Genomic DNA, 16,986 nt, shown 5'->3' with positions numbered 1-16,986 from the left:
TGTCTTTCAGGTAGCTGGCCATGAGCTCGCCTTTCCCAGCAAACTATAGCTCCTTGTGAACCAAGTCTTGGCATGACAGTGAAAACAGCTAGATGACAGGGCAGGTCACAAAGGGGAAAGGCTGGTTGACAACACAGATTCCCTGTAAGGTCCTGTGGATGGCAGGGCCACAAGAGATGCCACAGCACAAAGCCTTGCTTGATGCCCTGTGCCGTGAGACTCACAGCAGTAGGCTCAGTTACGCTTCATGTGAAACCCAAGGAAAATGTCCCTGCTGTCACTGATGTCAACGCGTGCCTGATGAGGCCGCCTCTCCCTGTGAGCCAGACACCCACATCCTGTAGCCTTTCACTCACCCAAGTTCTCCCTTGAAGAACTGTATCAAAGCGGATATGCCTCTTTCCATCATCCAAAAGACGTCTGCTGTTTTTTAGCAGAAAGATGTGCATATCAGTTCTGCAGTATTCCACCAAATGGGGACCAGGCTCATTCCCCCAACATGCTGAGAAGCTAAGCCACAGAACAAATGGTAATTCAACACACCAAATCATTTATATCAATTAAACACTCTTCTCTTTGAAGAAATCTCATCTATTTCATTTGCATTCTTCAAATTGACTTGCAGGGAATGCCACAGAGTGTCTGTAATATTAAAGTCCACTTGAACTTTACACAAATTAGACATTTTGTTCTGGTTGATTTCCTGAGATTACAAAATGTTGTGGATATAAAGCCATGGTTATGTTTGACTTGGATGCACTGTTTTGGAACTGTATCCATTTCCTCTAATAGGCAAAAATAATAATCAGATCACTGGATCAATGTAGGGGTTTATATTGAGCTCTTTATTTTGAATTGAACATGTTAGTTGGGTAGGAGAGGAAAGAAAGGGCTTACTGGAAATAAACCAAGGCTATGGAGAAGCTTATCCTGTTTGTTCTAGGTTGTAATGTCCCTTTGGTTCACATTTGAATCTTTTATGGTCTCTCTTTGGTAGTACCTTGTTCACCTTGGGTAAAGGTCACAAACTCATCCCTTGGTACCAGCTCACTATGGGTTTTTACAACGCTTCCCAGTCTCTATGGCACTCACTGAAATGGTGACAACACGCACCTTGGCAAAACATCTCCACGTTCAGAAGTGCCACAGCTCCCACGTTCTCCATTCTGTGTTGGGTAGGCCGATCCCACAATTGTCTGTTCACCACAGTCTGATTGCTCTAAACGTGGCCTAAAGGTTTTCAGGCCTCAGTTTACTCAGTCACACTGATTTCCAGGACAAAGAGAAAATATGGCCCAGAGATATTAGTTAGAGGCAATGCTGTACCATGGAAATTCATGAATTTTCAACCATGGTGGTCTCCGTTCAAGTTGGTGAGTTCAATATGGTGGGAAACAAAGTTGGTAAAAATATGCTTGTGACTTGGAAACTATCGAGGAGATTTTACAAAATGTTCTAAATTTTACTTATGTTCATTCCTTGGTTTTAACTTTTCTTAATCCACTTTTGTAATAAACTGCAGCCTAACCAAACTGAATTCCAAAAGTCTGAAAGATAATTTATGTTGGGAAGCAGGATAAATAAAAAATTTTATAAAAAGAAGACAAGCTGGGGTTATGGCTCAGTGGTAGAGCTCTTGCCTACCATGTGTGAGGTACTGGGTTCAATTCTCATCACCACATATAAATAAATGAATAAAATAAAGATCCATCAACATTAAAAAAAAGAAGATGGTGATCTCTGACTTTTGCAAGTTAGTCTCCAACATTAAGCAAGTAGTCATATGAAAATACTAACATATATTCATGCACTACACATTAACGTCCACTGTACACTAACTGATAAATGAAGAAATGCTCAAAATTATCCAGTGGTAGAACTTGCTTGTTAACCATTCAGATTTAGAAAAATTCTTATTTTGGTTTGTAAAGCTGAGTTTGTTTTATTGTATTCTATTCCTATGTATACTAAATGAATGACTATGAATAAATGAAAACAATTCTATCGTGAATTGTAAATTTTGTAAATCCAATATTATTTAAGCAGAAGTAAAATCATCATAATAAAATAGCACCAGATAGTTATCAGGCCAACTTTGAAAGAAAACAATTAAAGAATAGCATGAAGTAATGGAAGTACATTATCAAAGATTATTCTAATATCAGAATTTAATTAGGAATGCTATATTACTTTTTAGTCTTTGATAATAGAGTATTTTCTATGTGATTTTCATACTTTAAAATATTGTGCTTATTTTCAGGAAGACATACTGTATTAAAGAAGGTCCTAACCTTAGCTGCCCAAAAGATGCACTCTGAAATCAAACAGATATGGTTGAAATCCAAGCTTTTCTTCTTACCTAATACAACTTACCAACTGTCTTTATTTTTTGCCATTAAACGTGTACTTTTTTTGCATTACAATTCTTAATACATATATATACCACAATTTTTCTTATCTCTGTTTGTATATAAGGTATGTTGACTCCCAATTCAAGTCTTCATACATGTACTTTGTATAATGATGACCATCACATTCCACCATACTTACTAATACCCTTCCCCCTCCCTTTCCCTTCCACCCCTTTTCCCTATCTAGAGTTAATCTAATCCTCCCATGCTCCCAACTATCTTTTGAGTATCAGTTTTCTCACCTGGAAAATTAGGAGCAACCATTAGTTTTGCTAGAGTTGTTTGTGAGAGGCAAAAGATAACACAGTATTTTGGACATGGAAAGAGTCTGTCATCCACCTGGCCTCTAATGGACTTTTTAAAAAATGTTAGTTTTCTATAAGGAGCTATGTATCACACATGCACTAATTGTGGGCGAATTTCTGAATTTATTTCCAAGATAAACTAAAATGTATTTATAAATACAGGATAACATGCTCCATTGTATGCTGGTGAGTCCAGGTACTGCCTTAGAGAAGAAAAGGTCGACCTGCTCTTAACCACTGTGCCAACCCTGGAGAAAGGTCTCAGAGGCTAATGACACCCACCTGGATCCCCTGACCCACAGAGCAACAGCAGACAAACACATTCTACCTCATCCTTTAGTTAACTCACCCAAATGAAAGGCAAATGAAAACATGCTCCGTATCAGTCAGGGTTCTTCAGAGAAGGAGAAATAACAGGATATGCGTACATACAGAGATTTACTTCAAGGGATTGGTATACATGATTATGGAGCCTGACCAGTCCAAAATCTGTGGGATGGGCCAACAGGCTGGAGATGAGACCTAGGGAAGAATCAATGTTGGTGTTCACGTGAGGATGCTGTCTGCTCTTGGAATTCCCTCTTTTTCTGGCAAGGTCAGAGTTTCTGTTAAGGCCTTTCACTGACCTGATGAGGCCCATGCACATTATATAGAATATGATTTCACTTTAGACTTTACCCAAGTTTATTCAGTTTTAAATGAATATGGACATTGCTCCTAGATTAGGTAGTTCAGTAAATATATCGTGATTATTTTTAGTAACCCTGGCGCACAAAATAATAACACCTCCTATATCAACAGAGCGTCCTAGAACATCTCATAAAGATCAAAGTTAAGCTGTTTACTCAACATTAACTGATTAAATATCAGCCTCATCTAAAAATCCCTTCACAGAAATATCTAAAACGATGGTTGATCAAATGTCTGGGTACCTAACCATCACACGCATCCCCAACAGATGCTGATGAGCACAGTGGTCAAGATTTCAAGTTCCAAAACAAGGCAGAAATGTGTTCAAACCATGACCATTCAACCAATCTGCTCTATGAAAACTATATAAACTTTCTAGACATCTATAAAACAGGAATCAAGACATCCACCACACAGGACTATTCCAATTGCTATGAGAAGAAAATAATGATGCAGTAGAAGTATTTAGAACTCTATCTGACATAAACCACGCATTCAATAACTAGTAGTACCTTTTATGGGAGAAACAAAAATAATAAGTCTGGTTAACCAAGGATGAAGGCAGAAAATTTTTTGATGGCTCTGCTCTGGTTGGGTCCTGGCTGATCTTTAATTATATTTCCACCAAGTAGTACCTTTTTATCATCATCAAAAAAATAAATAAGGGGCTGGGGTTGTGGCTCAGTGGTAGAATGCTCACCTAGCATGTATGCAGCATCGAGTTTGATCCTCAGTGCCACATAAAAAAAATAAATAAACAAAATAAAGGTATTGTGTCCATCTACAACTTAAAAAAAAGGAAATTCTTTAAAAGAAATAAACGAATCTTCCCATTTTCATAGTTTTTCAAATGCACTTCCCACTCCAATTCTCTTCCTCTCCTTCTGCCTTCTGATTGTCTGCCCTATACTCTCTTCCTCTGCAAGTTCTCCTCATAGAGAATTGCCAGGTGTGGATCAGGAGATGTCACAGGAACAGCAAAGGAAAGAAGAAGCTTTCTGAGCTTATCCGTATTCTTACCCTCATAAGCACAAAAAGCACTCTTTCTTTTTCAGTAAAAAGGCCAAGTCAGTAAGGCCTGCAATTGAACCTCTTCCTCCAAGTAAACATTTAGGTGGGAATTTTCATTAATGTGTTTGAACAGTAACGTATTAGTGTAGCTTTCCAAAGGTGACTGCCGATGCTTTCTGTATGCTTATGGTTAGACCCAAACACACACACACACACACACACACACACACACACATACTCTCAGTTCATCTTACAGTTGCAGAATTTCCTGGGAGTGCCACATAAATCCACAGCTTTTATTTGCATACTAAACCTCAAAAGAAATTTACAAGGGACCATTTCACTACCCAACCTATATCTTCAGAAAACCTGCAAAGTATGGGTGACAAACACAGTAGAATATGCTTTCACTTTAGACTTTACCCAAGTTTACTCAGTTTTATATGAATATGGACATTGCTCCTAGATTAGGTAGTTCGGTAAACACATCATGATTCTTAGTAACCATGGAGCACAAAATAATAACCTATTACATCAGTAGAGTGTCCTACAAAATCTCATAAAGATCAAAACATCTGCAATATAAGCCATAAAAAAAATTAATTGTGGGCTGGGGTTGTGGCTCAGCAGTAGAGCGCCCTGGGTTCAATCCTCAGCACCACATTAAAATAAAGGTGTTGTGTCCAACTACAACTAAAAACTAAATATATGAAAAACTAATTGTATTGTTGGGCTGGGGATGTGGCTCAAGCGGTAGCATGCTTGCCTGGCATGCGTGCGGCCCAGGTTCGATCCTCAGCACCACATACCAACAAAGATGTTGTGTCCGCCGAAAACTAAAAATAAATATTTAAAAAATTCTCTCTCTCTCTCTCTCTCTCTCTCTCTCTCTCTCTCTTAAAAAAACTAATTGTATTTTAAATATATTGCTGTTTATTTAGTTGAAGGAACACTGGGGAGACATGAGTTCCACTTCTTGATTTGTTACTGACAGTTAATTGTGATTAAATCAATTAACTTTTCTGGGCCTCATTATTCATCTTGATATCAGGATTTCTGCTATGATTAATTGAAATATCATAAGTGAAAGCACTTTATAAATCTAATGTAAGACAATGGAAATGCCTAGTAGTAACAACCAGTAGTTGTTGAACACTTAGAATGTATTAGGTCATCTTTTGGTGTTATGTCTGTGTTTCTCACTTAATTTTAAAAAACATTAATCTGAAGGGAAAATTGTTCTGTCCATGCTGCTGATGAGCAAAGTAAGGCTCTAAGAGATGAAAGAATAGAACATGTCACAGCAATAGTAGATACTAAAACAAGACTTCCAATCCAGGTACGCCAGTCTGACATACAGTTTCTAGCACCTTCTTGAGTAGGGTTTAAAAGATTTCTAAAATTGGATCACCAACCCCAGATCATTTTGCAGAAGATGACACGGAAACCAAGTGAACATGAAGTTCACACTGTACAATAGCAGACATGTGACATTTCTCCTGCTATCCACATTGATGGTTTCTTCTCTGAAGGGAAATTATGGCCAGAAGAGTAACACTCAGTGAAGGGTTAACCAGAGTAGGATGTGAGACCAGATATGAAAAGCCTCAAAAGCAAGAATGAAAACCTCAAAATACATATGTTGCAAAAACAGATGGAAGGCCTAATGGGGAAAGAAGGGGAAGGATGAGGAAAAGACACAGAACCATACAAAGGTGAGGATTTTATTTCTTGGCTTACATTTTTCTTGTGTTATTCTAGAAAGAATAGCAGGAACATGAGGAAATAACTGTGAGCTTTAGAGACAGGCCTGAGCCCAAATCCCTGGTTTATATGAATCAGGAGACAAGACATAATCGACCACTAGATTCATAGATTAATAAAAGGGGTTTTATAAAAAATTCTTTTCGGATATACTGTTTAAAACCCATTGAACACTGCCAACACAAATACAATGAGAAATAACAAGAAAATAATGGAGACAAAGCTTTAGAGATTTGCCTGACAAGTTTCGAAAGCAAAACAAAACATCTAACTATTGATGCTTATCTGTGATGAGGGGTTGGACTACAAAGAGTCTGAACTGGTTGAATGTTGCATATTGTGAACAAGAGCTATAGAAGAAACAACTGCTGGCCACTGAGCTAGGATGGCCATGAGCATTCCCTTCAGCCACATAACCAGCTTTGTATCTCCGCCAATTCATTCTGAAAATTTCTGTACTCTGCAACTAGGTCGATACCATATGATTCTTTAATATATATGCATATATGTATCTTTATGTATATATGTTTACATTTATATATCTATAAAGATACATACAATATAAATATATATGATGTATATATATATATATATGTGTGTGTGTGTGTGTGTGTGTGTGTGTGTGTGTATTTCATTTTAAAAATTCAGAGGATGGGGTATTTGACCAACATAACATGTTATATGCAGAGGAAAAAATATACAAGAAATAGAAGAAATAATCTAATCACTTACAATATAAAAATCTGACTTTTAAATTGTTTTTCCCAAATATTAAATGTGCCCAGGAAAATATAAAGCATTTGTCTTTGAGTTATTCAATCAATTTTTTAAAAAAAAAAAAAAAGCCTTTCTCCGTACTATTATCAGATACAAGGACAAAAGATCATTTAATGAGAAAGCACAATAGTCAATGCTACAGTTTTATATGAATTTAACTGCCTTATTCAAAGTTTTCTTCTTTTGCAGAATTCTAAATTTTTTAAAGTATTCAACACTGCGCCCTGATGACCAGAAACTAGATTTAAGTCAAACTGACCTCAGAGTATAATTGTAGGTTTTCTGAGAGAGGAAAATAAGAGTGTATTCGTCATTAGCACTATTTCACCAAGAACACCAGAGCTGTATTTCTTACCTTCCTAATGGAGAGTCATTCAGTGAGCAGTGTTATTTATTTCTTTGCAGGCTTGATTACCTGGGAAAAAATGTTCCACTTGACCCCATGTGTAGCTCTGTCAAAGTGACAAGAGTCCTAAGCAATGTAAATGTGTAATATCAATGAGATTTGCTATTCTAGTGTGGGCTGGTAATTACACATATTTCTCAGTCAACCTTCATAACAACATTCCTCATTGTACAGATGGGTAAACTGAGACATGTAAAGGTGTGGTGTCAATCCACAACTATTACAGTAATTGTTCCTATAGTTACTTAATAAAAAATGAAATGGTTTGATCTGGAAATGTATTGCAGCATAAAAGCTGGAAACTCATTGTTTTACACAATAGAACATCTTATTCACTGAAATGTTAACACTCATATGTGATTTTATAGAAATTTAAAAAAGCAGTTCTCATAAACCACGTAGGAATCCTGACATTAAACCTTTCAAATACTTACTTGGATATGTTTCCTGGGAACATTGCATCCTCAAAACTATGTTTTTTTAAAAAAATATTCCATCGATGATGTAAATAAAGAATTGCCCTCAAATTGAAAGCTCTTGGTAAACCATCACTATTAATTACAGGTCTAAAAGAGAAATCTCCTAATTGAACATGTATTTCAATCAGAACTAAACTACTGACCCGGTTATACAGTGGTAAGAACTTACTAGTCACAGAGAGCTAGACAGATAGGTTATCACTGAATAATGAAATCTGTGCCCAAGACATAATTCAGCTGGTTACAGAGTCCTCATGCTTCAGGGCCCCATGTTATTCCCTGGAGTTCTGAAAAAGGATGGATATTTTGTTTCCCCTTAGGGAAAACCAAAGGAATATATGTATGGAAATTAACGATTCCCAATGAACCACATGCCATTTTAAAGCAGTGTCTTTAACCAGTTTGACATGAAATACGTGACACTTCCCTGAAGATAAGCACAGCACCACGCACCACAGGCCTGGGTCCATTCATTGCTTCCTTTTCTTTCACAGCCTATATATTCTATTTAAAAAAATATATCTATAGATAGATAGATAGATAGATTGATATATAGAGATATATATATATAAATATGCAAATTATATATTTCAAACCTCTCACTGTGCAGCACTAGTCTCACAAAAGTCAGTGGGTACTTCTTGTTTTTTGTATCATTTAAATAAAGCATTATGAAGGGAAAATGTGCTTTCAAAAATTAATATTCTCATGCAAAAAACCAATGGAAGAGAGTTTAATCAGAACCATGCTGAGTTTGATGCTAAGTGTTGGATTGGCTGTCAAGAGACTATTCTGTAATTTTATCTAATGCTTTTTGTGAAAAAAAATTTAAAAATCCTTTCTAAATCTTAAGAATGATCCATTATACTTTTTTGGGGGGAATAGTATAAATTAAACACACAAATCTGTTTAAATGGAAAACAAAGAAACATTTCAATCCTGTTCTGGAATATATTGAAAACTTAGTTTAAAAAATATTCTGTTTAGTATCTTACACTTGAATGTAGGCTTTAATATTTTAATTTCTGAAAAATGAACACAATATTTAGATCTCAGCCACAGTTGAGAAATTATTCAGAAATATACCAAGTCCTAGAAGTGCCAGATAAGTGATACCCATTTCTGACAAATGTTTTATCAGGGTTTAACATAGTTCTCAGGAAGGCAGTCTTAATTGTTTGAGAGGGCTTCTTTAAATTCTGACATTCTTTTATTATTTTTCATTTTAGTCAAAATGAACTTACCCTGGTCTAGCACAGACTTCAGGCACTACTCCATTATTCCATGGAAAAAATGTTTTAGAATTCACATGACTGGTAGATCCCCCTTATAAAAGGTCTATAGAATAGGGCTTTGGTCAAACTGATCCTGCTTCTATTAAACTCTTTCCCTCATCAGGAGAATATTTGCATTTTTGCACTTATCTCATGTGGCCATCTCATCTTGATAAAACATCAACTGTTTCTGGACTGAATTATATAGACAACTTTTTCAAATCACATTCCTAGCACTGGAAAGTTTGAGTCATCAAGATTTTTGAGCTACTATCACAGGCAACAGGCAAATAGGAAAATATGTAAATTGAAATACTTTATGAAACAAAGATTTTTTTCGTAAGTGGCACTCTAGACCCTAAACACAAAGGATAGAAACAGGTGACCATTTCTAGGTTGAACTCTGCATTTCCTCAGTTGGATCCATGCCATCAAAGAGCTAATTGCTGCTTAAGAAGGTACCCAGCTGTAAATACCCGTAAGCCAATACCTCCCAGATTCCTTGGCCTGGATATTGAGATTGTTGAGAGATTAGATTTTTTTGTTTGTTTGTAATTATCTGATATTGCTAATGCTTACTTAGCATGACCCATCCAGTCCCTGGATATGAGGTATTTTCAGAGACACACTGACTCATACATGCACTGTAGTACCATTTAGAACATTGCAACAGTAACCTACTAAATGCCATCTGGGTCTGAGCCTCAACAAACAAACATCTCCAGTTTCTGTCTCTGGTTTCATTGACCTGAGGAAGGGCAGTACACGGTGTTTACAATAAAAAATTTTTGAAATAAAAACATAAAAAAAAAGTTTGTGTTCGGTTGCATCTAAGAGTTGAAACTCAAAAATTTTCAAACTTGTTTACTACTTCACTTTGATTCCTATTAGCCCAATGAACTCAATAGATTATTCCCTGATTTTACTAAATTCTAAGGAGTAGATATATAGGACCACACTTCGGGGGCTAGGCATGTATATCCAAGGAAGCAGACTCTGAAAAGGACATCTGCTGCTTTAATTCCTCTCTGGTTGAATACAGCTAATCATTAAAACCTACCTATATAAGAGTGTTGTCTTGGAAGCTTTGACAGATATTAGTCCAGAGAATGTACTATAGATTTGCATGCTGTGTTCCAAAGCTTTCTCCAACCAAGTTACTCAAATATGTACATTATAATGTTTACATTAATATTGGAGATTCAGGAAATCAAGTGCAAAGAAGACAGTCCCTGTTTCTTAGAAAGTTGACAATTTCACTGAATACAATTTAACTCCAAGGGACAGCTCTTATCAGAAGGTTGCAAGAGCCCAAAGATAGCATTTATGCAATCTTAGGGAGTTTCAGGGGGAAAGATTTTTCAGAGGCATACTTCCTGATCGGTAAAGTGATGCTTAAGATAACAGTTACTGTACATAGCATGACCATATGAAAAAGGGTTTATATCATATAGGTTAATTATTCAGACACTTGCTTCAGGCTTTATATAGAATTTCTGGTTAGGTATGTGGTTGTTGGAGGCATATTTTCCTATTTGAACCAAATATAACCTTCAAAAGAAAATGAAAATCTTTAAACAATAGAAGTTAATCTTGACTTTCTAATATCTATGCCTGAAGCATAGAGTAATAGAACATATGGTAATAGTAAAAGATGGAAAGTCTGGATTCTAATCCACCATGAATTACAACATTGGGAAAATCACTACAATTCCTTGTTATTGATTTCAAATGGGAAATTGCCAGACCTTTAAAATCAGAAAAACTTAACTTTGAATATCATCTCTGGTGTTAGCTGGTACAAAACTTGAACAAGATCCAAATATTTCTGAGGACTGGTAATGTAGCTCTAAGGTAGACCACTCATCTAGTGTACTCTAGGCCCTGGGTTTAACCTCCAGCACACCAAAACATACTTGTTGTGTTCTAATTTCTGCCACAAGAATAAGAGGAACCATATCTGAAAGAGTTATTTTGTGAATAAAATTAGATGACACATAAAAATCCTACACAACTGACACTCTAAATAAATACTAATTTCTCCTTGAGAGGTGAAAATATTTTGAAGAATTTATAAGCTCTATTCAAATGTAGGAGATTGAAACTTATTATTTATTTATGGCCTGAGCTTAATAAATAAAAATAAATAACACAGAAGACCATTCTTAGTCAAGAAGTATTAGAGGGGCTGGGGCTATGGCTCAATAGTAGAGTGCTCACCTAGCATGTGCAAGGCCCTGGGTTCGATCCTTAGCACCATATATAAATAAATAAATAAATAAATAAAATAAAGATATGTGTCCAACTACAACTAAAAAATAAATATAAAATAGAAGTATTATAAATTTTATAGCTGGCAAAATAATTTCAATATCTATCACCAAGTTTAGTTACCAGTTTGTTTCCAAGTGAGATTTTCTACCTTAATTAGAATAGGCATGAGTAATTCCACATTGGTCTGCACTTCAGAAAATGTCGAAATTACACATCTTGCTATTCTCGGCAAGAAGTCAGCCTGAGACTACATAAATACTAGAATTTTATGCCTATATTTTAAAAATTGCATTTAATAAATGATTATTTTCAACAGGATGCATGAATATAAGTCTAATTATTAATTTCCACATGTTCTTCCATGGAACCTGGTTGTTGTCTGACCTGTGGGAATGACTTTGAGGTTCTTAGTAGGCTTTCTGGTCTGGCTAGATGGATAGACAAGTAGCCTCTCTTGATATTCCCCCAAATTAAATTACTTAATATTTTAATTACTGAATACATAGGATGATGCTAGGTTATAGCTAACTGTGCACATCATGGGTTCTCAGTATCCAGGAATTCCTCAAGATTCCTTATTATTTTTATATAATTTTAATTCTTATTAGGCTTAATTGCTTTTGGATGTTGTAGCTCCTTTTTTCTCCATTCTTATCATCTCCTGCCATTTCAGTCCACAAAATCTCTGCAAGGTGGTAGAGACTTAGTAGTACTTAAAAAATGATTTTCCCCCAAAGTTGAAAAAAAAAAAAAAAAAACCTTTTGAGAATGGCAAAACCTTCATAATAAATACTGACAGTATTCCAAGGCAGTCTGTGATAGTAACTAAAGTATACCTAACTCTAATGGTGGGGCTCCCTAATTATGAACTCTTCAATACATGACACAAGACAGTATCCTAAGTGAGTTATCTGTCTACAAACCTGTTTGGTTAAAAATGAAATTGTTGGTGAGGTTGTTAGATGTGCCTCAGAATATAATTCTGTTCAGATTCCTCCTGGTGTACCTATGAGCAAGTCTCTCTGATACATGCCTGAGAGACACAAAAAAGAGGAGGGCAAATGTTCCTACACTCAAGCAGAGATATCATCATCACTGTTGTTCCAAGTACAAAGAGGTAGTCAATAAATCTCCTTTCATTTAATAAGTGCACTATTGCTGGTGTTCTGGTAGAAATACAGACAATAAAGGAACATAAGAAAAGTGAGCATTCATTCTGGGACATGAGAGAGAGGTAGAATTTGGACTCAACCTTGGAGTACTAGTAAAACTTTGCAGGGAAAGTATGAACTTAGGAGAGAAGATATGCAAGCGGGAATGTAGACCTTATCCACAATCTTCCTTTAAATGGTGAATAGGGCACCACATGGTACTGTGTGGGTTTTTGTTTTTGTTTTTGTTTTGTTTTGTTTTCCACAAATTCCATTTCTTTCAACCATCAAAAAAAAAAATGGAAAATCTAACCATACCACATCTCTGGTTGCTAAAACTATTTTGTCTGCTAATTTGATCAAGCCTCTTTGCGCTCCGGTTTCCTCAGTACATAAACTGAAGATCGTAGCCCACATCACAAAAGGGTGGCTGAGAATTAAATGAGATGCTGTGCTAATGACAATGTCTGCCACTCACAAGGCTTCCAATAAACCATAATATGGTAGCGATTCCAAAAATAGTCGATGCAGGGGCTTGAAACATCAGGTTTGTTTCCAAGGAATAATTATGGGAATGTCTGAACATAAGTAAAGCCGCTATATTTTCTTTGAATACAGTTTAGCTATACTCTCATAGTTGTTTCAGCCCTTTGAGATTTTCTGTCAAGTTAGAAGGAGGCGCAATGTTCAGTTTCATTCTCCTGCAGTCTTAAAAGCATGTTCTATCTTAGATCAACTGACACAAATCTTCACAATTAAAACACATCTCCACAATGTATATAACATTTGATCTAACCCAGCTGACATTAATTTATGCTGGAACTTTCACTCACGTTACATTTCAGAGACTTTTATACCACGTGAAAGGCTTCGGTTATGAATGTTCACGGTGTATATTTTAGAATGGCATAATATTTTAAAAGTATATTCATATACAAACCATAAAACATCTAGACTCCAGGCTTGGAAAAGAATATTAAAGTATAGAAACTCAAACTGGCAGAAACTAGACTGGATCGCCAAGGCCTTCTCGCATTTGTTGTTTAGAATAAATAGCACCTTCATTACTAAATGCTTACAAATAAAATCAACATTTCAATTATTTCATATGCATTATAGAAACTGAAATAGACTGGCTTAGAAACCATTACATATATTTGTCAAACAAAAGAATGTTTATATTTTAGCCCAGAAATTAGAAAATATAAATAAAACATTGTAGCTAGAAGTGTGAAATTTAAATTTAAAAAACTTTAGCAGGTGACCATAAGAAATAAGTTTTCTTTCTTTTAAAAAGTGCTCTGGATGGAGTAAAAGAAGTTGGAAATTCTCTTAGATAATCGCAATGTAGAGAAAATGAGAAAAGGGTGTATGTGCCCCCCCCCATTTGGGAACACTTTTCAGTCATTGGGTATGAATTGACACACCCAACTGCAACAGCAATAATAATAAGAAGAACAAATGAATATTGTGTCTAAAATTATTATTATTTCTGTAAGTGTGAATGATAATGGTTTCCATGATCAACTTGACCAAATGTGGTGATCTTCTCCATTTGACTCAACGCTTCACTTCCCCAATTTGGCCATTCACTTGCCTTGGAGGCTCTGGCCAGGGCACAGGAGATCGTAAAACAAGATACTGGGTGAGTTATGAGAAATGAAGGGAAACGTTTACCATAATTTTATGAAATATGATTTTCTTGGGAAAACTTACAGTTGAGACAGTTTAATCAGAAATGAAAATCATGAAAGTTACAATTTGGTTTTCAAATCCAGGTTGGCTTTTAGAACTGTAGCGTCCACTAAAACACTCCCACAAATATTTCTGTGAATTAACATGAAATCGATCCCTCTTTCTGTACCAGGCACGAAAGTACAATTTCTTTGTATTTCAAAATTACTTTATAACAGACAGTGAGGAAGGAGGGGTTCCTTGCCCATGTTGTTGCTATTCACACTGGATCCCCCTGGAAGGATTACAGAATGATGATATTAATTACAATTTCAACAGTAAGCATCATCCGCAAAGCATTTTTCAAGGTGATTGTCTCTACATTACCTCATTTAGCCACAGACGCCCTGTGGGATAGTTTGAGTAGGTATTATTATCATTTCTAATTTAGATGAAAAATCATAAATGTGAAGAGATTGATTTACCCAAGGTCCCATGTGCTTCTACCTGAACTCAAGACTCTGTCCCCAATCACCCTTGTCTAAGCCTCTGGTGAGCTTCCACATAAAGTATGAATTATCTGCCTTCATACATACAACACAACTTTGGAAGATTTGTGAAAAAAAATAATGGAATATACAGATTATACTTGAGAATCCCTTTTCATATAATTGATAAGTCCTTTTCCCCTTCCACAAGGTTTTTCAAGAGTTATTATCAAGGTTATCCTCAAGCGGGAAATTATGGAAAGGTATTCTAATAAAACAAAATCAATTGTATGTGTTGATTTGTTGCCATTCAAACACTCAATAGTAAGATTGTTCTAAACCTCCATATTGAAGTCAGGGGAGCAGCTTCAAGCTTCAAGCCAGTACAGTGGCCACTAGCCATGTGGGGCTACTTAAGTTTAAACTAACCTCAATACATGGGATGGAATAAAAATGGCAGTTCCTCAGCCACACTAACCACATTTCAAGGGCTCTACAACCACAAGGGGATGGTGACTATTATATTGGACACCATGAATATAGAATATTAACATCATGACAGAAAATTCCACTAGACAGAGCTGGCTTAATGCATGCTGATGACATCAGTATCCGCTTGCTTCTTTCTCAAGCAAGTCTAACACTGAAATAGAAGATGTCTTATGGGGTGAGTGGCCCCAGAGGGGTGTATGTGTGTGTGTGTGTGTGTGTTTAAAGTGAACCATGAATCTATTTTCCTGAATAATACTAGGAAAACCAGAATATCACAAGTATGGGTAGTTACATAGGTTCTCCTAATGCTGGAAAAAACAGCAGTGCCTATGTGACTATCAGTCAACCCGAAGATCATTTCTATGTATCCTGTATTAACAGCTTTATGCGATTAAAAAGAGGCCTGGGGCTGGAGTTGTAGCTCAGTGGTAGAGCCTGGGTTCAATCCTCAGCACCGCATATAAATCAATAAAATAAAAGAACCATTTACAACTAAAAGTTTTTTAAAAAAAAAATTCTATTAGAGAGAGAGAGAGAGAGAGAGAGGCCTGAACAGAGCAGCTATAGTTTCTGGAGTTTTGTAGAAGGAGCTCTACAGAAGATTTTGACATTTGGAGTTAGAATGTCAGGGGAGGGATAGAGAGAAGAGATAATCCCCACAAGAGAAATCTGTGCAAGAAACTAGCAGAGTCTAAGAAGCACCCAGGGACGTTCCTGGGCTCCAATGGGGGATTGACTTTGAGGAACCAGATGGTTACTTTGGCTGGGAACATGAAAATAGGGAAAAAGCTGAAACCCCCAGGAGAAAGGGCTGAATATTGTTCTTACCTAACTGTCTGCTGCAGATGGCCAGGCATTACTAAAGTATGAAAGTAGGTTGATCTGAACAGGCAGTGGTTTAGGGAGCTGGGGTGCACTCAGGCTGGAATCCTCCATCTGTCACTTCTTACCTCTCTATCTGTGATCATGTTTGACCTCCATGAGCCTTAGTGCCAAATCCTATTCATTCTACTAACGACTAAAGACATAAAAGGCACAGGGCTTAGGTGGGGTGTCAAGGATGATTCAATACAAAGAACTAACTAATAGATAACCATCATATGATTTCATGAAGGCAATGATAGGCACATATGTACAATCTCTACGCCTGGGGAGGCTCACAAAGTAGGGCAGGACTCTCTGGAGGAGGAAGTGATAGCTGGGCTGAATCATGAAGGATGACTAGCACTTGAGAAAGGGATAAATAGTCTGGGAGATAAGAGAGAGTGAGTCAAAGAATAGAAAAAATTATATATGAAAAACAAGCATAATATATGTTTAAAAGATCCTTTTGCACTATGAAAGGAAAGAGACACTTTATGAAACAGGAAAATATTCTATGACTGAACAGGTAAAAATTTAAAAGAGGTAAAAGAAAGGAATTCAGTGAAAGGGAAAAGAAACAAACAAAAAAAAAGGTTAGAAATACCAAATACATATTTTTCCATCAAGAATAACCTCTCTGTGTTTATGTGCTGCTTCTGCCTTTGCTGTTTATTTGCATCTGAACTAGACAATTTAGCAGTTATGTTCATGGAAACCTCCTCTTCTTTCTGGCCAAAGGGTCACACCAGTGAATCCCTGAAAACACATGAGGCAAGCAAACCTTTCAGAGACCCAGAGTCTCAGAGATCTTACCAGCAACCAGTGCTCCCTGACCAACCCTTTGCCTGACTGCAGGATGCTTTCTACCAGCTCTGGAAACTCCTCTGCCTTTGCTCTTACACTTAAGGGTGGACAGTAGGTGACCT

The 16,986-nt window shown here is 36.4% G+C and overlaps 1 long non-coding RNA gene across 4 annotated transcripts in view; it reads right to left on the bottom strand.

Moving 5' to 3' along the window:
• The window catches only part of LOC110598061 (uncharacterized), a 95,529-nt gene extending 79,376 nt beyond the window's left edge, over positions 1–16,153 (bottom strand). For 2 of the 4 annotated variants that reach the window (XR_013440399.1, XR_013440400.1), the window contains exons 1-3: positions 16,025–16,153; positions 3,066–3,238; positions 357–510 (exon numbers count right to left, since the gene is read on the bottom strand). This is a non-coding gene — a long non-coding RNA (uncharacterized LOC110598061). Of the gene's footprint in view, positions 1–356; positions 511–1,113; positions 1,492–3,065; positions 3,239–16,024 lie in introns of those variants that run through there. The other 2 variants (XR_013440401.1, XR_013440402.1) reach the window with 2 other exon arrangements.
• Between the last annotated feature and the right edge of the window lie 833 nt (positions 16,154–16,986).

This window comes from Ictidomys tridecemlineatus, chromosome 6 (genome assembly GCF_052094955.1).
Source record: "Ictidomys tridecemlineatus isolate mIctTri1 chromosome 6, mIctTri1.hap1, whole genome shotgun sequence".
NCBI lineage: Eukaryota > Metazoa > Chordata > Mammalia > Rodentia > Sciuridae > Ictidomys > Ictidomys tridecemlineatus.
Note: the sequence above shows the minus strand (reverse complement) of the source record. Positions and strands in the feature narration are given on the sequence as shown.